Here is a 24,200-nt window from a genome sequence, read left to right on the forward strand (position 1 = left end):
AAATGAAGTGTTTGCTCTGGTATTTCTTGAGCAAACATTGGGAAAAATATTATAAATATTTGTGTTCTGACTAGTGGACTCAAGTGACTGCAGGACTTTCATACTGAATAGCATTTCTTTTGGAAGGCACTTGTGGCATAACAATGACATTGCTAGTGTTGACATCATTCTTCTGGTAGGGAAGCCACTGTCATCCAGAGGTGAACTGGCTTTCTGGCCATCTGCTACCGCAAGACATTTTCTGGCTTCCATTTACTACAACACATGTATTCCCATATGTGCACTTGGAACCAGGCTCCCAGCATGGATTGAAGTCAAACCACGATCTTCTTAGCATGTATTTGGTAGAAAAAACAAACATTTTTTCATCTCAAGTGGTTATAGGGTGTACTATGTTCAAAATCCTGTGTCTGCATCAGATTCAGTAACAAAGAAGCCTAGGATTGATTAGTGATACCTTCTAGAGAGAGGCGTGGTCATTTACTTTCTTGCTTTCTGTTTGTCTTCCTTGGTTTAGAGTATTTGTCTTTATTACTTAGCAAATGCTTCCTAATGCTTCATAGTTATACTTTACTGGGGATTTTCTATAAAGATAAATCTTTCCATACTTAAAATATTATAGATCATTTGTATGGGAAAAGTAAAAATTACTTATTGCTCATTTAAAATTTTTATCCCAACACAGCAATTTTTAAGCCAAATTAGATTTTCCAACTCCTTTTCCCCATATTATGTTCCACTAATTATTTTTTTGAAATTGCTCTAATCTCATTTCAGATTTTCTGATTATATAATCTCTGTACATATCTAATATTTTAAGTCCAGGTTGAATATAGTTTACTTTGAAGTGACTAAATGTTATTTTATTAAACTATCTTAATATTGAGAAGAATTTTTACACAAAGCAATCTTAGCTTTGAGAGATCCCAGATATCAAACCTAGAGATTAATTAGCTTGCTCAATCAAAAACATCTATCAATTCCCTAGTGAGGACATTAGGCACTTTGCTAAATTCCTGTGATACAAATACAAGAAAGATAAGGTCTCTACTATGGAAGGAGCAAAGATTTTAAACAATTGCATATTCCATAGATAGAATAACTCCATCTGAAAATATCAGGCAATGCTTCACTAAAAAATGTTCTGCCACAGAATTAAAATTTTCATGTGAAGGCAGTGAGAATTCACTGAGAAGTTTTCAACTGATACAGTAATGAATTTACATATTCAAGAAATTGCTCAAGATTACTGCTTATAAGAACGGAACCAATGCTAAAGGTCCTGTGCTTTTATACAGAATGTATTCAATAGTGGATATAATTACAGAGAATATTCCATGGAGAACTTGTCCTTGCATTGTGGCCTGGATGTTTAGTGTTCTATGGACCAGGCCCATAATATTACTTGTTGAATCCATTGAATACCAGTATAATATACATTTCAAAGTTGCTAAAAATTATAAATTGACATCATCACCACACATATACAAAAAAAAAGATAAATTGGTTAGGTGATAAATTAATGTTAATTAATTTGACTAAATATTTGTTTTCATATATATATATATGAAAATGCATACATATATGTGAAAATATCTCATTGCACCCCATAAATATAAATAACTATTATTTATTAATTTAAAAAATAATATTTTTTAAAGCCTATACCATTGTCTGGGGAAGTTTGGAAATTCAATATATGACAACATTTATTTCTATATTTAAAAACATGTTACATTAAAAAGGACATACATTAAGTGATATGTGCTAATTAGTCAAGACAGCTTAGGTTAAGATCTTACCAAACATGAAGATTTAAACTGTATGATAGTGTTTTATTTATTTATTTTCAAAGTTAAAAAAAAGTGGTCAAAACAACATTTTTACATCTTAATTGTAAAAGGTGTGATATTTATATGTGGATCCATATCATCCCTCCCTATAAATTTTCTCTGAGCTTTTGGGTTATGTGAAGATGTACTGTTTATTTCCCTTGAAGACAAATAATAACCATCCTGACTACTGGTCAGTCCCTTGCATGTCTATAGGTCAGATAAACAAGGCACAGCCACATGGCCTACCTTCTTTATTCCCATAGTTTCTCTTTCATTTCTTCTTATTCCAAAAATAATTGACTGGAAAACATGATAGAATACAGTGGTGGCCTTTGGGGACTTGTTTTTTCAGACATCATCGTAGCAAATCCAGAGTGCTTCCTGATATACACATAGGGCCAGATTACTGATGCCTTTTCTTTAAGCAATTAGATAGAGAAAGGCCCAAGGCTAATCCTTCTGAGCATCTAGATGCTTAAGGTTTTTCCTGTAGTTGTAGCTTTTACCCTTTTTCCTCCCTTGATGAATCAGGAGAAATGAGAGTAACCTGTGTCAAGCTAGGACTTTCACTTTTGGTTTCTTGCTCATTATATAAATTACAATTTAACAATCATTCTAAGAGTATGCTTTAATTCATATATCTATAAACACACATTTAAATCCTGTACTAGTACTTTCAAATCCATAAACTAGAGGAAAATTTGTACAGGAATAAAAAGAACTGGAGAAAGGAAACAAAATCTCTTGAGTTTTATGGTAGCACCCCTGTGGTATTCAGGCAGAAGATTGAAGACTTTCCTTACAAACTTGAGAACAATAAAGAGAGAGTGCTAATGTACTTTGATAGCAGTAATATAGCATCCTTTGATACAATGCTAGACAAGTGGTAGATTTATAAGCATTGAAAGTAAATTATTGTATCTTTTTTGCTATAACCTTGGGAACGCTAGGGTAAATATTGCATAGACAGTTCAAAGAAGCTTTTACAAAAATCTAAAACACGTATTCTTTCTTGAGTTGTATAACGCTTTTCAAGAACAACTATGTTTAATCTTTTTTTCTTTCTGCAGCATAAACAATTCTTATTAGGTTTATCTAATTTTAAAATGACACAAGGTAATAAACTTCCATTACATAACATGAGATTGAGTAACACAGTTTTGTATCAGAGTTGTTATCTCTTGGCTTATTTTTTGGTAGCAAGATGAAATTATAATTAGACATCAGTTTTGAATAGCCATTAGTCATTTTTGCTTTTAGGATCAAAAGGAACTAGATTCAAGACTGACATTTTCTACTTGCGATTCAACCCCCTTTATGCCTCACTTAATTTAGGGTGAAAAAGATGAATATAAAAGGTATCTACTTTTCAGGCTTGTTGTGGGGAGTAAGTATGAAAGGACTGTGACTACCTTAGGATAATGCTACAAAGTTACCAGCATTACTAGCTCCTAGCCTTACTTCATCCCTCTGAATTGATGTCCTTTGACATAAAATAAGAATAGTGAAATTATGTGTATTGAGGTAAGCTTAACAGGAAGCTATCCAAGTTGATGTTAAAGAGCAGGTTTCCCTCACTTGGCACAATGCAACACCATATTACAGTCTGAGCAAAATGAAAATGTATGCTTCTGTGGGTGTGTCTCTATATGTGTGTGCACCTGCCTCTGCTTTTTAAATATTATATTAAAGTGTTATTTATCTTATTATTTACATGCAATTATTTCTGAGGCTTACTAAAATTTTGTGATTAAGGTAATTTCCTCATTTCCTTCAGCTAATCCTGGCCTTGTTCTCATGGGTCCTCCCAAGTCCTTGGGGAGAACTTTGGAGAAGTGATAGACCAATGCCAATAATTCAAAGAATGTTTAAAATTATTCATGACGCAAAAAATTTTTTAAAAAAGTAAAGGAAGAAAAATAAATTTAAATGTAAATTGCAAATTCTAAAACAATATTAGCAATTTATAGTTGCAAAGCTAAGGACACTTCTAAGTTATAAATAATAACAATAACGAGGAAAACATGATAGGCTTAAGATTGAAATATCTTTCAACTCTCACTAGAGCTATTCATATTACAAAATTGCTGTAATTGTTCTATGACGAGACCAAGAAGATTTTGCCAAGACATAATGGAAATTAAGTATTTCACATCTGTATCATGAATGGTAATCTATTTTAAAAAGTACTAGTTATTGTTGTACTTGTGTTATATGACAATGATAAAACTATGTAACTATTCATGCTTTAATATCTTGTTTTTGTGTGCCCCTGAATTTAATCCTAGATACCAAAGGGGAAAAATCTACTTAATAAAGAAAAAATGAGCTTACAAAGTCAATATAGAAAACTTGTTAAAATCTATATATCTTGAAAGCCTTTAAACATTATTCTGTCAACTTTAAGAAAAACTTTAAAAAAGAAAGATTGAAAGAACTGAGTAAACGAAGGCAATTTTTGCACCCTAGATGATTGAATGAGATTGTATATACGAAGTAAGGTTGGCAGTGAAAGGCATATCAATGTACTCTAAGAAAAAAAGACTTCTTTATTCTAGCATGTGAATCATTTCATACTGAATACAGCGATTAAAAAAGAAAAAAACCCAGAATGTCTCAAGGGAAACGAAAATGATGAGTTAGCGTGTGAATGAATATGTATCTAGGCATCTACACTGACTTTGTCACATAGATCTCCTGCAACAGGGGGGACCCTTGAGGAAGTTTCTCTTGACTTGCTGAGATTATTTTCCTTGTTACTGATGGGAAGATTTCTATGGGGAAGATAACAAAACTTTCACACATCAGACACAATCATAGACCTCAAGGATAATTCCTGACCATTACTTGAAAATTTTTTTCCAGAAAACTTTTTTTTGTGGCAGTGGCTGTTACTTCAGTCAAAGAATGGTTTCTCACAAGGTTAGAGAATGTTCATTTGAATTACAAAAGATAAAATAAAGAGGGGGGGAAAAAGCATCATGGAAAAGTTTGTATTACTATCTTTTCTGTGAGGAAAAAAAAGAGAGTAATTGATCTAATCACATGCACTTGCAATTTAAATATACTAAACTTACTACTTTTCAAGGCACAAAGATGCCATGCAATAAATGGAAGTGATTCTCTTGTCTTGTGTGGTAATGTCTTGGCAAAGGTTTCTTACCACAGATAGTCTCTTTTTATTCTGTATTTTTGGTGCTACACTGAGAGTAAAATTTACAAGAAAACATTAGTGAAAATGAGGATGCTAAAAATATTCATATAACCATAAAAACATTATTGTATTTCATGATTAAATAAGGCTAACACCTTACTTAATGAATTCTATATTGTAACTGACTTTACATAATAAGATGGTCTCCAAAATCATGGATATAACTAACGTGGTTTTTGAAACAAGAGAAAACTCGGCTTTGAATTTTTTCAACAAAGGATGTGAAATGAAAGTCATTTGTAAGAATGAAAAAGTCATTACCATTTTTAAATTTAAACTATTTGGTCATGACTGAATATGAACAAGCATTATGAGTTAAAGACTCAAAATATGAGCAAGGGAGATAAGATACATTAATTGAATATTTTTTTGCATGTACTAGTTGGAGACTTGGCATTTCTTTATTATATTAGTTATCATGAATATTTAAAATGCAATATTAAGGACCCTGCAGGTTCCAAATGGTATGTATCTGATCAAGTTATCAGCAAGTTTTTATTTAGTACTTGCAGGTACTTAATTGTGTCCCTAGATGCTGTTCTGAAATAGTTTATGTGCTAAGAAGATCAGTGTTCCAGTTATTATAGATGTATAAAATTACCCCCAAATTTAATAATAACCATAAAAATGTTATTATTTCTCATGATTTCTGTGGCCCAAGGAATTTGGGAAGTTCATAGCTAGCATTCTGGCTCAGGGTCTCTAATACATTTGCAGTCAACTAGTTGGTGGAAGTAAAACATCAGAAGGATGCAGCATCTGAGAAACATTCAATCATATCGTATTCTTCATGCAATCTCAGAGACTCTTTATATAGTGTATCTACTTGTCCTAATTTGGGCTTCCTCCTAGCAGGGCCATAGTCGGATTGATTACATGGCAGTTCAGTGTTTTGACTGAGCATCTGAAAAGAAGTAGCTAGAAAGTATATAGCCTCTAATCACCATGTTTCAGAAATCACAATGTCACTTCCACAGAGACAAAGTGAAAAAACCAGCATAGGTGCACAGAAGAGACCTCACATTCTGCTTCTTAATAGGAAGAGTGTCAAAGATAAGGTAAGAGGAACATTTATGATGGGAGCAATCACTAAATAATTATAGTGAATAGACTTTAATAATCAATCATTGAAACCTTTTCTCTAAATAAACAAAAAGCTTTTCAATAAATGTGTTCTGTTCCAAATGGATATTTGTCAAGTTGATATATTAACCTATCATCTCCTTGCTACATCCTCCTGATGTTTTGCCTCCATGAACTATCTGATTGCAACAGAGACCCTGAGGCAGAATGCTTACCTGAGCACTTTCCAAATGTCTTGACCCACAGAAACCAGAAGAGATAGTAAGATTGAATTGTTTCTTTAATAATAATCTAGACTACATGGAAGGAATAGACAAATAGAGGAACAAAAAAGAAGAAAATGGGATGATGCAATGTGAATTAAGGAGTTTAACAGACCAAATTTTATTAGCTATTATGTACTAAATTTTAGGATAGAATTTAGGAATAAATAAGAAAGAAAATTTGCCCTTTCCCTTAAACAGTTTAATGCCCTCTGAAATATTTAGGCTTATAAATAATTAATTATACTACAACAAAGCATGGAATGTATACTATTATCATATGTATGAATACATGGAGGATTGTAACATGAGTAGCAAACAGTCTACTTAAGTGAATGAACTTGTAGGTGTTGTTGCCATTGTGAGTCTTGTAACTCTTTGGGTAACTTGAGCAATGGCACTAATGGAAAGGGATGATGAGCTTGTTTTATAAGAATATAGTGTGTTAATGATATACAAGGGCCTTATAATGAGCCCAACTGTGCAGTATATAATTCACTGTAAGACAGTTTCCATGCAAATGACTTGAGTTGCAATTACCATAAGCTTTTCATTATTGTACTATTTCACTTGTAGTTTTATCAGTAGAATAAACTCTGTGGCAAAGATCTAGGGCAGCAATGTTGAAGTGCTATGCTGTAGGTCACAGTGTTTATCATTCCTTTCTTGATGAATGAGCACTCATTTCAGTTCCTTTCACATTGATGCTATTGAGCCAGTTGATTAAGAATGTGGATTTTAGAGAGAGGCAGATTGATTATCTTGCTCTCACTTTTGGTAGTTGAGTGACCCTAGAAACTTAACTTACCATCATTAAACCTCAATTTCCTCCTTCTCAGGATGATTTTTTAAAAAAAATCATGATGATTATTCTATGCAAGAAAGCTATGCTATTATTGTTTTAGTGTCTAGGACTATACTTCAAATTTACTATATCATGCATACTTTCACACAGAAAATTAATAGCAAATTAGTTTCTCAGAACCTTTAGAAAAAATTTAATATACTATACATTTAATATTTGAATTTAATGTGATTCATAGTATATCAAATGTTATTTAAATGAGTAAACCACAACAAAGTTGAATCATTAATGATAACTAAGGTTAAGTTAGTTTCATTTCAGTTAGCTTCAGAGCAACCAACAAGTTCATCAAAGAATATATAGAAGAATAAATTTAACTTTATTAAAGTAAAAGTAAACCTATGAGCTTTCCTTATAGGGGTATACTATAGCTCATTAAGTAGCTCAAGGAGGTCAGTATTCAACCACAACTCTGAAATCATATTTATCTTATTAGATAATTGAGTCAGGTAGTAATGGGGGCATCATTTCCTAAGATTCATCCTGTAACTATATAAGGAATAGTTCTGGACAGTTACATGTCTATGATTTATTTTCTGTTGGGAGCATTGGATCTACAGTGATTCAGCTACAATCGATTTTGTGGTAAGGCATTAAAATGTACCTATCATTAACCTTATTAATTTCAGAATTAACCAAAGTAAATCCCTTTAGTTTTTGCTTAGTCTTAAAAAATGACTAAATAGATGGTTTTGTTGGAAACTCTTATTTTTTATCTGCCTGCAGAAATCAAAGGGCAAAAAGGAAAAAAAATAACTTAGTCTTTCATTTCCCTTTGGAAAAAGATGTCCACAAGCATGGCTTATGTTCTGACACTGATTTATGTTAGCCTTCTGGTGCTATGAAATAGTTGTTTCCTAAACAGCTAATAAAGTACCTTGAAGTGCTTCTAACTTAATAATTGTGGCTTTCCTCTCCAGTCAGCATCTTGTAGTTCCTTAAATAATCCATTAGATTTTATTTAGTATAACCATGGCAAAATTTCTTCATATACTTCAAAGTCATGTAATTTCAAAGAAACAAATCCAAGCTCTTGCATCCATTTTTCTAACACTATATAAATGTATATTAGGCATCTTCCATATGTCACCCATATTCTTAGGTATCAGAAATAAAATGTTGAGGAATACATGTACTCTGATTGCTAGGAGCTTGTAGTTTATGGAGAAGCTAAGCAACATTTACTATGCAGTGCTGTACACTAGCACAAAGGTAAACATTGGTGATGCTGGAGCATAGAGCAGATATTTAACTAATCCCAGTGACTTTGGGGGCTTAGGCAGGAGGATCACAAGTTCAAAGCCAGCCTCAACAACTTAGAGAGACCCTAAGCAAATCAGTGAGACTGTCTCTAAATAAAATACAAAATAGGGCTTGGGATGGGACTCAGTATCAAGTGCCCCTTAGTTCAATCCCTAGTATGCAAAATAAACAAACAAAAAAATCTCCATCATAATGTTAACTGTAGCAGAGATGCAAAAGATACAAATGATGAACAAAATTTCTAATGTTTGGGAGTTGGTATAAAGGTCAAGAGAGAAAAAAGTGCCCACATCAGATTAAGAAGAAAGAGAAAAAGACTTTGAAGTGTGAACACTTTAAATGGGGGAGAATTTCAGTGATGGACTATAGCTATCTCCAGACTCTAAAGGTAAAAACAGATTATTTTACTGAAGAAATTGTAACTGATCAGAAAGGATCCTTTGTGTTTTTATGAAGACTTTGCCATTCATTAGAAGTAAATTATTGCAAGATTAATTAACTTTTCTGGACTTGGGGTTCTTCTATAACATGGGAATAATAATCATTACATTGAACAAGTTATTGTGAGGATTGAATGAAAATCACACACAAGTGTTTTTGGCACAAGGCTTTGGATGTTAGATACACATTTAATTTCTCTTTAGGTTGGCATTTTTGTATGTTTTCAGCAAGTGAAACTATTACCCAATATTAATTAAAATAAACAGACACATCAGTCATTTTCTATGAGTCAGTTATTATGCTAGATGCTGGGATATGGTACAAAGGAGACCTGGTCACTTTCACCACTAAACATATGGTCCTACAGAGAAGATCAACACTGAACAACAACAAAAAAATACAGTGATAAAGGATAGGCTGCACAACATTACAGAGATATATGAATTTGCTCTTAATATAAGCTACATTAATTTTTCAAAAGTATATTATATTTGAGATTTCAGGTACATTTAAGAAGTAGCTGCACTTAATACATGTGTGCAGGGTGGGATGAGGGTAGAAATAATCTTTTTCCAGTAGAAATATCATTTAGTATGTGGGTAGGACACAAGTCTGAATTAACTATGACATGCTGTATTACTTAAGGCTCTGTTGCAGGTAGGGCCAAAAAATAGGTCAGACCCTTGGTTCAGTTCCTAGAACCACCAAAAAAAAAATTATGAATCACTGAAGTATAGGTTTTGCAAAAGGAGTAAGAAATGAAATAAATCTGGAAAAAAGAATAACATCAAGTAAAAATGGATATTGAAAATCATGTAAAAATTATGAACATTTTGAAAGACTTCAGAAAACATTACTATATTCTAAAAGGAATGTGACTTAATCAGAAATGTTTTGGAGATGGAATACTGATTGTGACATGCAGAAAAGATTGAAGGGAGGCAGGAATAGAAATGAAGAGTTAAGAGACCATCCTTTAGTGGTAAAGAACAATGATTGCTATGGAGAGGATAGAGAATAAGGAATAGATTTGAGATGTTTAGGAGATTTGATTCACAGCATTGGTGTATATCTGATTGAAAATGAGGCTAAAGTGTATTAGGAATCAAAAGCAGCTTCCCACCCATCTAAGAAAAAGGAGCAGCTCACAGATTTTTGGGTCAAGCACCCGAACAGATTAAGGTATCTTTTGTAGAGAGAGAGAACACTGGACCACAGGAGTAATATAGAAGACAGTGTAAAATGTTATGGAAATTATATCTGAGTGTTTGGCATATCCAAATGAAGACAACAACTAATAAGCAAATGATATTAAAATACAGTTCTGCTCTAGAGATGAAAACCAGGGCGTCACCTACCTAACTGGAAAATTCAGTTATTGGAGATAGAGGATAAAAACCTATGGAGGGAGACAAGGTTTAACATATAGTACTAAGAAGAGTGCCTGGGATAGAATCTGTTTTAAAATTTTAAGGAAAACTAGAAAAAGAGGAGTCACTAAGAGACTGAGAAGGAATAAATAGGCAGAGGAGAAAATCTGGAGAGTGTGGTTCTTGGCAATCCAAGAGAAAAATGGCCAGAAGTTCCAAAAGGTGTGGAAAAGCCTAGGTGAGGAAGAATCTGAGAGGGAAGCATTTGTGAGAACCAGCAAATTGGTTTTGCCACGTGGTACATTCCACACTTAAGTGTCCAAAAATAAGTAAGAAGGTAAGGCAGTCTTTGTGAAAGGAGTTTCAGAGTTTGATGTTTGGAAGTGAAATGGCACAGACTTTGGCAAACACCATGGCCAATCCCCAAGAGTAAGACATGTACAGTGGGGTTCAGCAAGGTCAATTTACCACCTAGGAAATTAAGTTCAAGACACATGTTCATATTTTCATGCTGGATGAATCTACCATTAGGAAATAGTGACTTTGAATGACTGTGAAGTGAATAAAGAGAGCAAGGACTGGAGCAGTTTATAAACAAAGTCACCGACCATTCTCTGGCACTGAATGAATATTGCCCTCACATGTTTTTACAGGATGAAAGGATAGATAAAACTTACACTCCATCTAAAATAAGACATGCCTGAAAATTGGTGAGAAGAGGCAAAAGGTGACAATTATTTATATGTACCAGTGAAGAAGTTCTAAATAACTTAGATGCTGCATGAAAACTGGTTTAAAAAATACACTCATAAGCTCCATTTTGTTTGTTTTTTTTTTTTTTTTAGGCAGTTGACAAGAAGTTAATTTGCTTTAGTGAAAACTCCTCATTTCAACTTTTCTATTTAAGTAGCTCTTCTTTGCTGTTTTAATGTGATGTACATTCTAACCTCACAAGTCTTCCCTTATAATCTGCAGTATCCTAACTAAAGTTATTGATTGGGTCTTCTTTGCAGTTTTTGTGTCAAGTTTGTTTCTTTAATCTAATTAACTAGAATATCTTCATACCCATTCCTTTAATGTGTAGTGTCACTTGATCTAATTTATGTGTAGAAGTACACCATTTATTTCTAATTCAGCACACATAAAATACACATTTGCATACAGAACCGGTTTCCTTCCAGTTTGGAAAACCCTTCACATGGAAGATTTGTGAGGAAAATCCTTATATTGTGAAAAAAAAACCCAAAATTATATTTATATGCTAAAATCAGTTGTCCAAAAGTTTAAGTTATTTACAATTAAAAATTAAAATGCATCTCTGATATGCAAAAAATGTGTTGATATTTAAGAAGAAGGAGAAAGTGATATATGGAAGGATTCAATGATTATATTTTAAAGATACCTATTTGTTTTTCTGAGCAGTATATGATGATAAGTTGATGATCTGTAGGAGAAACTAGTACTTTCTGATATTTGGATTGTCATATGAAAATGTCTTGTAATCAATATTCTCATAACATTTTCATAATTTCTGTGCTTTACTTTTATCTTACTACTCTGATGAATTAAGAATGATGAAGAGACAATCTTAGAAGAAGACTTATAGTTAAGCTTCTTTAGCACTTGGGACTTATTAAAGCCTATTTATAAATGCTAGATAGGATTTAAGGTGAAGTTTTGCAAAAAATAAAAATTATCTTATTCCAAAGATTTTTAAAAACTGGCACTTTTAGAATCACTGGCAGCATTTATGTCTTTTAACTTGTATAACTATTAGGTTTAGTTACCTTTTTTTGAGATTTTTAAAATGTTAATCATTTAGCTGTCACTAAGTATTGCTGAATGTATTGTTTCATAAAAATTGACAACCTAGCAAGGTTAAAACAGAAAGACAAAGTTCAAGATTCTCAGAATTGGAATATACCACAAAATCAACTAAATAAAATATTCCACTATTGCTTGAACCCTGGAAAATTTGCAAGAACTTATTTTCTTCTAGGTGTTCTTTTGAGCAATATATAATATTTATATATATTTAATTCGATTCTGTGAATTGCTATTAAAAATAAATGACTTGAAGAAAATGTCTACATTTTAAAATTTTACCATGATGATGTTTCACTTATGTGTGTACATATGAAATATTGAATGGTCCAAATGTATTTCAGAAACTCCATTTGTTAAAAAATGATAAAGAAGAAATATGAAGAAAAATTTTATGGAAAAATAGTCTTCTTTGGGCTGGGGATGTGGCTCAAGTGGTAGTGTGCTTGCCCCGAGTGCGTGCGTCCAGGGTTGGATCCTCAGCACCACATACCAACAAAGATTTTGTGTCCGCCGAGAACTAAAAAATAAAATATTAACATTCTCTCTCTCTCTCTCTCTCTCTCTAAAAAGAAAAATCTCTCTCTAAAAAAAAAGAAAAAAAATAGTCTTCAAAGTTATAATAATAGATGCATAATGGAATAATCTTACTTATGTGTTTCTACAGATACTTTTTGCTGTTCTATACCTATTGCCTTATTCGACAAAGTTCTAATCTTATTAAGATTGCTAAACTATTTTAATATAGCCCTTAGATTTAAAAATTCTTACATAGCTTATTTTTTACTTTAATCAGGTCTACTTTCTAAAAAATCATCTTATATTTTTAAAAAAATCTATTTGATTTTAGATTGAGTTTAGCTGAAAATACATATTCTAGTACTATTATCATTACAATTCTAATCCCTTTGTTTCAAGAAAAAATCAGCTTCTGTGCATATTTTTTAAATCAGGGATCCAAATTTAATACAAATAAGCAGAGCATATTTACTGTACACTGTGGTGGCTGACCCTTGATTTATATTCTTTTATAATGTGTGAAACATTTTAGGGTGAAATATAAAATAGAAAAATTCAGGATCAATGCAAGATATCTAGATCACTGAAGAGGTTAAATCATATGATTTCTTGTGTTATATTAAAATGTGAGTATCATATAATATAGATACATGTTTATATTTCAGAAGAGGGAATTTGCTGAACATGTATATTTCTTGGCGTCTTTAAATAATGACGTATAGTGATAATAGTTTTAAACTGATCTGAAGTCTGTGAAGTGTATGTCCAGGAGGAATACAGAAGATATCCATGTTTTGTGGATGAGTAGCCAAATCAGCAAGTGACAACATGGCAAGGGTACTGCAACAGGCCTCCCACTACTCACACAAGGAAAATTCTAGACCACTTTCCAAAGTTGTAATAGGAGATGAAATTATTTTCTTACACATGAAGGAAAAAATAAAAATAAGTTAATATTTCTGAGAAAAAGAATAGGAATCTGAGACTTATTATCGCTTGAACACTGCAGACAGACCTCCTTGTTACAAGAGGCCCAAGGGGTGACAGTGAAGGGAAATCAGTTTTATGTTTATTATTGATTTTTGAAAATTGAATTGAAGTTCCTAATTGACCACTTTTTTTGGAAATGTATTTAAAAGTGCACATATCATTTAAAAAAATATTGCTTTTCAGTAAATGTAACAAATGTAAGAATTGTTTTCCCAAAATTGTTATTTCAAGTCTTACAACTACTACTGGTTAGAATAATGCATTCTAACAGCAGAGATGACTGGGAAATTATCTAAATTTGTTCCATCTATTCAAAGGGATTACAGTTGGAAAATTCTGGCTTGAATACACTGATAATAGTGACAATTTTCTTGTCCCCTAAATTCCTTTCTTTTCTTTTCTCCTTCAATAAACCAGACTCATTTCGAGAAATATCTGCTCTTTTACATGCTGTGCCCATGCTGGTCTGTTTGCTGCTGTGTTCCTAATCCCTACAGCTTCGCCTGGAATATTGTTGACACTCAGTATTGAGTGAATAAACATGCAGCCCTGCTTCTTCCCATATTGCATTGATGAACTGAGATGAGAGACTTTTCAAATGAAATGATAATGCAATGTAAATATAGTATGTAAAAAAGCATTCTTCTATAGGAAGCTGAAAGAATTCTCATAATTGTATTGAAATGTTTGCTGAGCTCATCATTTCTTACTATGATGGCATTTATTATAGAAATGCTAAATATTGTAGCTCTTGTGTTTTCATTGTTTCTTAAAGACCATCCCTTTTGAACTTCCCTGCATTATCAATATCTATTCATCCTGTCAGGATTGTATAGGAATTATAAAGGGAATCAGTGATGATAATAGATTGGATTTTATATTTCCTTTTTTACACACATAAATTTAAGTGAAGCCCAAATCTAGGAAGATTTATCAATAACAAAGAGTTGATAAAAATCTAAGTAGTGGATTAAGATGGTAGAAATTTATAAGAATTTTAGGCTCTAACAACTTGTCTAACATGATAGAGCAAGAGACTCTGTAGTTAACTTGAAAATAATATTCACACCTTAACAATATGCAAACAGTATTCCCCAAGTGTAATTTATGTTCTCTTACTATGGCCATACTTATGTCAGTTTTTATCACCAGGATCAAGAAAGGAATGTTTCTCAGGCTCTTAATGTTGGTATCTATCCTTAATGGTGTGAGTGTGCCTGTGTGTGTGTGCGCGTGTGTATGCGTGTGTGCACTTAAACACTTAAAGTCTCTTTAAAGCTGAATCAACATAAAAAATAAAATTTAGAGTAGTTAAAGGTATATGTGCCTTGGAAAATATCCTGCTTCTACATTTCTAACTATTCCCATTAACTGCAGAACTATTCTTTCATATCGCTTTTGGGTATGGGGTGGAATTTGACCTTGTTCCAAAATATGTGACATGCTTATCTGTTGCAGTGGAATTAATGAAAGTCATAAATGAAGCCACAATGTAGTCACAAATTCTTCACTTCAGCAAGACATAGATTTGAAGGAAGACTATTTTATACATTATGGAGATATCTGATTAATTGCTAAAAAATAAATCAACTTCCATTAACTTCTAAGTTTCAGGTACTGGCACGATCTTTAAATAGTGGCAGTAGGAGCTAAAAATATGGGACTGTCTGGGTTATTTGACTCACTTGATACAACAATGCAAGTAATAAAATAATTTCATCAAGTCCACATTCTTAGCTCATTTCAGCATGCTCTGCCATGCAAAGAATCTCCCTAGATTCACAAGTCACTTGGATTCTGTGTTCTTTCTGTATGTGGGACTTGGATTGGGAATGGCTGGTACATGTGTTCTCAGCTTTTGAGTGAATAGCATTTTTCTTTCAACACACGTATCTGTGGCTGCTTTTATAAGCGAGTGCAAGAAACAGAGAAAAGAAGAAAGGCTAAATAAATTTATTTAAATTTGCTTCAGAACTGTTTCCCTATATTTTATTCTTTGAAATAGGTGAAAACAGTGATTATTGAGTCAAAGAGAAACTAGAGTAAATTTAAAAAAATGAAATAATGTGTGCCTCATTACAATACAAATTGGTGAATTGTTGATTTTTCATATTAATTTTTAAAATATTTATTTAAATGTTTTTAAAGTTGGATTAGGTTTAGAAAGTGCTCAAGTAATATTGCTGAGACTGGGATCTTTGCAGGGCTATAAAACTTGTATAAAATTCAAAATTATACTTTTGCATTTGAGATGACTAAGACCTTTATATAGTCAGCAAACTACTATGCTGAGGATAACTTTAGAAGCTCCAATGTAGCAAAAGGGATAAAAGGAATTCTTAGAACTATTTTACTTTTATTTTCATTTAAAATCTAATAATAAAAGCTATAAATGATAAGAATATCACTTATTACCTACTAAATATCGTAGTGTATTTATGTGTGTAATTTTTATACTTAGATATATGTATATAAATAAAATCTGTATGTAATAATAGACTTTTGGCTCAAGAAATCTAAGAGATTATTATGGTAGTCTTCTCTAGAATTTTCTGTTAAAGGCAGGCAAAGAACACAAAACCATGTTAAAGTTCTTGATTACTTACTAATTTAAAAAATTCTCAGTCCTTACTAAATTACATAAGAAGTACAATTTATCCTACAATGTGTAGAATATTTCTATTGCATGTGAGTTAAGGTTATACTGAGATTGGTTTACCTTTTTGTATGTGTATGTTTTTATTTTATTTGGAAATGTTCTCCCAAACAACCCTGGTTTTAAATATGTCAATTAAATTGCTGAAAATGCCTGTAGTTTAGTGAAGACTATCATTTTTTACCTCCAATAAAAAATGTATAATTTTACATTTGAAAGGTTTTTAAACCACGGAAAGCAAACTTGATTGCTCAAAATCTGCAAATTTTTTGTTTTATAAAAATGTTATGTATGCATATGTAGACAAAATTTGCTATCTAACTGAATATATTGAACACATTAAGAGTCAACTCAGTGTGGCAGGCAGAAGATTAAGATGTCCTCATAATCACTGTGTTCTCTATAGAGAAGAAATCGTAGCTTGCTTATTATCAATAGAAGATGGCAAAGATGATGTAATGTCATTCATGATACATTGTGATTTCCATGTAAGGTTTCCCCTTGTTAGTTCACATGGCTTCCTCTAGTAGCACTGATGATGTAAACAGCTGTGTTGTAAATTGTTAATGAAAAGGAGCATATGACAGAGGGAATGGGGAGTAGCCTCTAGCACCTAAAGATAATTTCTAGCAAAGAGTCAGTAAAAAGTCAAGCCTGAGCCATCAGTCAAAATGTCGCAACTGGGGGCTGGGTTGAAGCTCAGAGATAGAGTGCTTGCTATCAAGTGTGAGGCACTGGGTTCAATTCTCAGCACCACATTAAAATAAATAAATAAATAAATAAATAAATAAATAAATAAATAAATAAATAGATAGATAGATAGATAGATAATAAATAAATAAATAAATAAATAAATAAATAAAGCCAACTAATTTTTTTTTTAAAGTCACAACCAAATGATTTCTACTAAACACCTTGAATGAACTTAGAATGAATGAACTTAGAAACAAGTCCTTCTATAGTTGAGCCTCTATAACAGACTTTAGCCCAGCCAAATTCTTCATTACAACCTTGTAGGATCTTAACCTAGATGTCTGACTCATAAACTTTGAGATAACAAAGATGTGTTGTGCTAAGCTGTTAAATTTGGGAAATTAGTTATATAATAATCCATAATAATATACCTAGCATGTAAGAGCTAGAACTGTAAATAGGTAGCATAAGTAATGTTTTTTTTCTTCCTGTTTATAATAATTAGTTTATTTTGTCTAAACTTCTCTTCTTAGGGAGAAAAGACCCCTAAGACAAGTACAAAATAGCTAAAACCTAAACATGGTATTTAAGAATTTTTTGACAATAATATTATCTGTCTTCCTTCTTATTTATTTATTTGTTTGTTTGTTTTCAAAGGATTTTTATATTATATAAAATTGTGAAATAATTCCACTTTGTGAAGTCAAATGAGATTCAAAATAGTTTCTATATTTGAAAGACAATCAGAGGTATATGAAAATCTATTTCTCACTCTAAAATTAATACTTTTTAAGAGTTGAATTTTTAAAGATAATGTGAATGATTCACAAGTTCACATATTTTACTGTCATGTTATACATGCACAACAATATTTTTTTGAAGTTCGTTTTTCCTTTGAGCATTACCATTTAACTACTGTATTATGACTTCAGACTTACTTTACTGCCTGTTAGAAACCTCAGCAGAGCCAAGTATTAAATGAAGATTATATTGTTCCTTATCCCTCAAGTTGTCACTATAAAACATGCAAGTGCTGAGTTAAAAATAAAAAGTGAATATAGATAGTGCTAGAAAGAAACATTAAGTTAATGTAGTTACTTTAATTCCCAACAATAAAGAGGTGACATAATAAAAAATACACCAGGAAATCTTGAGACTTATTGTTAGGACTACAGATGATGCAGCAGCTGCAAGTCCCTGGTTAAGGTTAACATCCAACAGCTTTGAATCTCAAATCTAAATGACTGTTGATAGTAACAAGCCTAGAATGGCTTGATCCCAGGCAACTTGGTGAGACACTGCTTGTAATGAGCAGGGCTATTTTGATAATACTGTGGAAGCTTTTGTTCAATAAAACTTTAATCTGGGTTTTTTTTTAAAAAAAAATGCTTTCTCTTTTTCTCTTTACTTTGCAGTTCCTATTGACTCAAGGACTCAGTTAACATTCTGGAAGGATAGACAAAATCCTCTTATGTCTTGCTTTCTCAATCAGATATATTTGAGAATAACATATGAGTTCTATTGGTTTCTGTACTTTCATCAGACCACACTGAAATATTCCCCACCAGAAGACTGAAGTCAAATGCCCACCTGAAGTAATTTATTTAGTTGATACAGAAATTTTCTCCGAGTTAGTCAGTAAACTGTATTTTAATTCTTTTTGCAACAAGAAAAATAGTTTTGCATATCAAACTATTGCTATGTAAACCTACTGTTAAAATAAGTCAAGGTTTTAAAATATTAAATACAGAAACAAAGTTACTATCTCTGACTAATAATTTGCTTTTTATTGTTCATTAAATCTCAGTGCACAGATGAACTGGCATGAATACAAAAGTTTATGGTAATCTTCACAGCTGTACGTAGGATGGCTTTAATTTTTGACATACAGTTAGAGCACTATGTGTTTCTGTTTCATTGCTCTGTAAAATGTAATGTGTAGCAGTACATTTATATGGAAAATTCTCACAAATGCAAATACAATTAGTTTTATGAGTTTTTAGAATAACACATAAAATACACATTTTGCAACCATGCACACAAGCAAATACATGTTAAGTATATTTGATTGGTTAGTTTTAGAAAGGAAGATGAATGACAGCAAGAGTACTAAAAGAAATTTAAGAAATAAAAACTCATAAAAAAAGATGGAGGTGTTGGGGTGTAGCTCTGTGGTAGAGGCTTCCCTAGCTGTAGACAGGCTCTGAGGCTTAATCCCTGGCACTGAGGGGGGGGGGGGGAAGAAAAAAAAAGAGGGGAAGAGGAATGATGGAATGAAAATTTACCATAACTTTTCTTCAACTATAATAACTAAATTTATAATTCATCATGATACTACTAATGACTGTGTGTATATGTACATGCTGGAATACATTTTTAGACAAAAACTATTTTATATTATTTCTTTTCCACTTTAAAATTTTGGTAGTTTACTTTCTGTACATTTTTTATACATTTTATGATTAGTACTTTAAAGACTAGACTACTATCTTTGAAGTAATAGAATCTACATGTTCATTTCTCCATGGTCAATTTACTTTATAGTCAATGATTCATTCTTAACTGTATATATGAAATTTTTCATTTTCTAAAATAAACAAAATACAAATTTTCAATGTTTAAATATTTCCAACGTTAAAATGTTTCCAGTCTTTAAAATCTTTCTAATGAATCTAATATAGCCTCTTCTTAAATAAACTGAACTGAATTTCACATGTTTGGTATTGACTGCTACACACTGATGAGCATTTCACGTGCTCGGCAGCATGTATATCTTATATAACAGACCACTCTGTTTTAGGTAGTATATCTTGCCACTTGCATCTCTGTGAGGTTTAGAGAATCTTTAGATATCTTTAGACCAATGTGGACTGTGAGTTGTAATGTGTTTTCTTCATGGAGAGAAAAAGATGCCTCTTTCTTTGGATAGACATAGTCCCAAGCCAAGATGAGTACCTTGGAGATCAGTTCTACTCCTTCTCAGATACTTGAACCCCAAACTTTGGTCAAAGGTAGAAAAAGGGAAGTTTGGAAGTTAAATGGCTTAAACCAGGATTCTATAAAAATTCTAAAATTAGAAGACACCTAAAGGTGAAAAAATATTTTGTTAAGAAAATACAGATACACATACATATGCATATAATAATATTTCAATAATAATTTTAATCTAGATTTATTAACAGAAGCAAAATCATGACATTTTTTAAGAAAAGAAAAGAGTGAAATATAATACATAGAGTTGGTTTGGGTTCAATTAGAGTTAAAATGAAAGGGAGAAACAGAGGAAAAGGGAGAGAAGTCTAGAATATTAATCATCATGTTCTTAACAGAAATATCTCTGGGTACTGAATTTTCAGTGAGCTTTTTTTTTGCTGATTTGTTTTTAAATTGATTTCCTAAAATTTATTTTTTTTCATTCTGTACTAAATATCATATATTTCATATCATATTAACTATATCTAATATCTAGTTATGGTGATTTTTCTGAATAAAAACCTCAGCTATTTTCATAAATAAGACTCAACTGATAATGATCTGATTTTACACAGAAGACATGAAATTTTCTGTCATGGGTGCATTTCTGAAGTCATTTTAGTTATTACTGAACATCACCAGACATAAGGGTGACTTTTTCATTAAAATAAATTATATTTAATAATTTCAATGATTACAGGAACAATCTCATATTACCAACTGTTCAGCTTAATCAGCAATATCAATGTACATATCATACCACATATACAATATTTTGGTGAAATGGAAAACATCTCAAAATATTAGGAACCTTGTTTAAACATTTACTGGCAAAAATGTCTTCAGTAAAAACATCAATTTTTAAAACTTTCAAAACATCACTTCTCACACCCATATGATGTGTCTGCTTCTTTCAAGTCCTTATCAACACTCCCTCCATCTTCTGTGATTTGAAGAGAGCAAACAGCTCTGTGTTTGAGTTGCACATAAAATAAAAACAAACAGGTTCTGCCTGAGGGCTGTAGGGGCTCAGCTATGATTATTATTCACCTCTACATATTTTGCTGCTTGAAACTTATGACACATTTGGCGACCTCAGATTATTTCCCCATTTGAAAAGACTTTTACTTCTTCTTTAGAAAACGGAACCTGCAAGTAAATTTTATGTTATGTAAGATGCTACTCTCACCAAAAATATATATGAATAAATATGGCAATACTTCTAAAAGCATTGCCTGTTTTTTTTTTCCCTCCTTAAAGAAGGTGTGTACACCATCATGGTGAATAATCTACCTTGCTCATGAGGAAAACACCTTTCCTGGGGGTTTTGAACTATGATACTCTTCACCTTGTTATTTTCAGCCAACCTCAGGATATTTGCTGGCTCAAGCATTACTGTAATATGCTCTGAAAAAGCTTTCATTTCCTAGACCCTTCCTTCTCCAATACTAAGGTGAATATATGGGAAAAATTTGATCTGGGCTTATATAAATACTAAGCCAGATAGAATCCTTTAAATATATATATATATATATATATATATATATATATACAAATATATATTTATATTTTTATATATTTATTATATATAGATTTAGATGTATATATAAATAAATATATACTATAATATTTAAATATATTTATATAAAATGTGTTATATATTTAAATATATTTTTATATAATATGTTAAATATTTAAATATCAGATATTTAAACATATATATACACACATCACTGACTAGATTATACAATAACTATTGTATAATTCTTCCTATCTATAAGAATGTGTTGGCATCTTATATGTTCCAATGCTTAAGAAATATTCTATAATTATTTTTCTAATAAATTTCCTTATGACCCCCCTTATATAGGTGTTTACATATATGTGCTTACAAAAACCTAAACGTCTACCTATATCTTCTATAAGATGTGTGAAGTTTCTTTATGCCCCCAAAGTGAGAGGGGTGGGTTTGCTATAAGAAGATAGGCTTAATATAAGGGATGGGGTAAGAGGGAGAGAAAAGAAGGCTGTGGGAGGAGAGAGAATGGCAAAAGGAGCTTAAGAGATTATTTGGACTCATCAATAAGATTGTTATTGAATGTAAGCTGCTAAACTTCTTAGTACTGCTAAGGTAAAACAGTAAAAACAACCATATAGCAGAGCAGGGAGAAGCTCCAGAGGGGCTGACAGGACACAGTACAATAAAGCAGCCAGCAGTGATGATCAGTGGGACATCAATTTGTCCTTTGGACTGTAGCACCTGCTACTAATTGGTGCGAAGAGCTCACCAGTCACTATGAGGCACAGCACACTCAGCTGTCTCTTGAATATGCTGTGAGGAGCAGGATAGCTAATTGCTGCTGCTTCCGTGCCAGTGAATCAACGTGCTGAGCTAATAGCCACAGATAGAGGGCAGACAGATTCCTGCTAGCAGCTTAAGAGTTAGTTGCTTGCGATAACTAAGGCAGTTGGCATACACCTCAGAATGTGGAGAATGATGGTATGCCTTCTAGGTTGATATATTAAGGTTTCGCTTTTTTAAAAAATTTTAGATCTCTGGTAACATTTTCATGATAATACAACAGTGGAAATTAATTCCTCACGGAACAAGAAGTGTTGGAGTGAATGAATTGTTTTGAAACTAGATTATGAGTATTTGTTGTTTTTTAAAGGGATGTGCAAGAGGCAGCCTTGTCAAGAAAACTTACTTCATAATCTTCCATGGACTAAAGATGAAACTTTAAACTGCAAGTAAGTTTTTTCCCCTCAATCTTTTTTTTATTTTACTTTCAAATTTAAGGTAGCAATAAACTACAGAGAAAGTTATAGACCTTGTTTCAGTACAATGCATCTCTGTCATGATATGACTTTCTGTCCTGTTTGTTCAAAAAGCAAAGTAGTAGTGATGTGCAAGTAATTATTTGCTTAAAGAGTAAGCACAGCTGCGTGTTCTCCTGTTCTTTTGGATTACTGAGTGGCATTGTAATTGTGTTGATGCCAATATGTTTACAAAGACACATGCTTTTGAATCATACCTGTTTACCATTTAAAAAGTTCGTCAACCACTTTCTCTACTTCTTTGTCCCTAAATTAAGAACTGAAATGCTGTGTTTTGTTATTGTGTGTGTAAATACTGATGCTTTCTGAGGGGTTTCTCAAGGTTATAAAAAGGGAATAGATAAGTTAAAGCTTCTAACTGTATCCCAATGTGAAATGTTATGTTTTGTGTTTGGTTATAACATACAGAATTCTATAAGCATTTCAGTGCATTAGAATATCTCTCATGTTTTGAAAGTATCCAGGAGCATTAACCATTTAGAATCTGAATCTAGGTCGACTTTATCATTTTAATACAAAATTCATACTGGACAATCTTAACATCTTTCCTACTTTGTACTATGGCATCTTTGATACAAACACACTTTGGTAGGGAGAGGGTAGGAGGGCCCAAATAACAAGTTTCTACTCAGCCTGCTGGAACTCTAATTTGTGACTCTTGTACATGCAGATGGTCATCGAGTTGATGGAATTGTAGCAAACATGCACAAAGCCATTGTTAACTAGAGCATAATACAAAGCCCTCGTGTAAGGTTAACTCCAAGTCATATTCGTTTACTTTCACAGAAGAGCCAATTGTCAAATACAGTAACCAAATACTGAAGTTATTGTGTTGCTTAGCATTACAGAAGCAAAGTATTGGTTTAAAAAGCCATATTTTTAAACAGATTTTTGCCAGTCAGAAGCTTTTCTATACATGCTCATGTGAACTTGCTTTTCTCTGCAAAATGGTTCTATTATTAGTTTTGTTAGTTTGCTTAACTTGTGCTAAGTGTAAGTCAGTGCATTTATCTGTACCTGTGAGTCTTCAGGTTTCAGCAACTTGATCCCCTTCACTCTGGACTCATTCTCCTATGAAATAAAGTGCAATTTAATGTGTGCCCAATTCCACTGAGTGGTGACCTCCTAACCTCTCAGTTGTTGCAATGATGTATTGAGCAGGGACTGTGAATCCTCAAAACATTGCTACGAAAATTATGCCTAAGCATTAACTCTTAAGGGACCTTAACATGTCAGAGTTAGTGCTATCTCCCTATGAGCTGTCTCTCTACAGTATTATGGAGTGATTTTGAAAATCATTTATGAAGAGATTTTAATAAAAACCTTTCATTTTTCTGGATTTTTAAAAATACATGATATATTTTATTGCTATT

The 24,200-nt window shown here is 32.2% G+C and overlaps 1 protein-coding gene across 4 annotated transcripts in view; it reads left to right on the forward strand.

The window, feature by feature from the left end:
- Nucleotides 1-24,200, forward strand: part of Pcdh15 (protocadherin related 15) — a 1,597,439-nt gene that overhangs the window by 735,159 nt on the left and 838,080 nt on the right. The window contains exons 1-2 of one of the 4 annotated variants that reach the window (XM_078041968.1): nucleotides 22,120-22,489; nucleotides 22,662-22,740. The exons of 1 other annotated variant lie outside the window; for it this stretch is intronic. The gene's annotated coding sequence lies outside the window, so the exon portion shown is untranslated. Of the gene's footprint in view, nucleotides 1-22,119; nucleotides 22,490-22,661; nucleotides 22,741-24,200 lie in introns of those variants that run through there. 2 more of the 4 variants (XM_078041962.1, XM_078041960.1) reach the window with 2 other exon arrangements.

The sequence above is a fragment of the Ictidomys tridecemlineatus genome, chromosome 1 (genome assembly GCF_052094955.1).
Source record: "Ictidomys tridecemlineatus isolate mIctTri1 chromosome 1, mIctTri1.hap1, whole genome shotgun sequence".
Lineage (NCBI taxonomy): Eukaryota > Metazoa > Chordata > Mammalia > Rodentia > Sciuridae > Ictidomys > Ictidomys tridecemlineatus.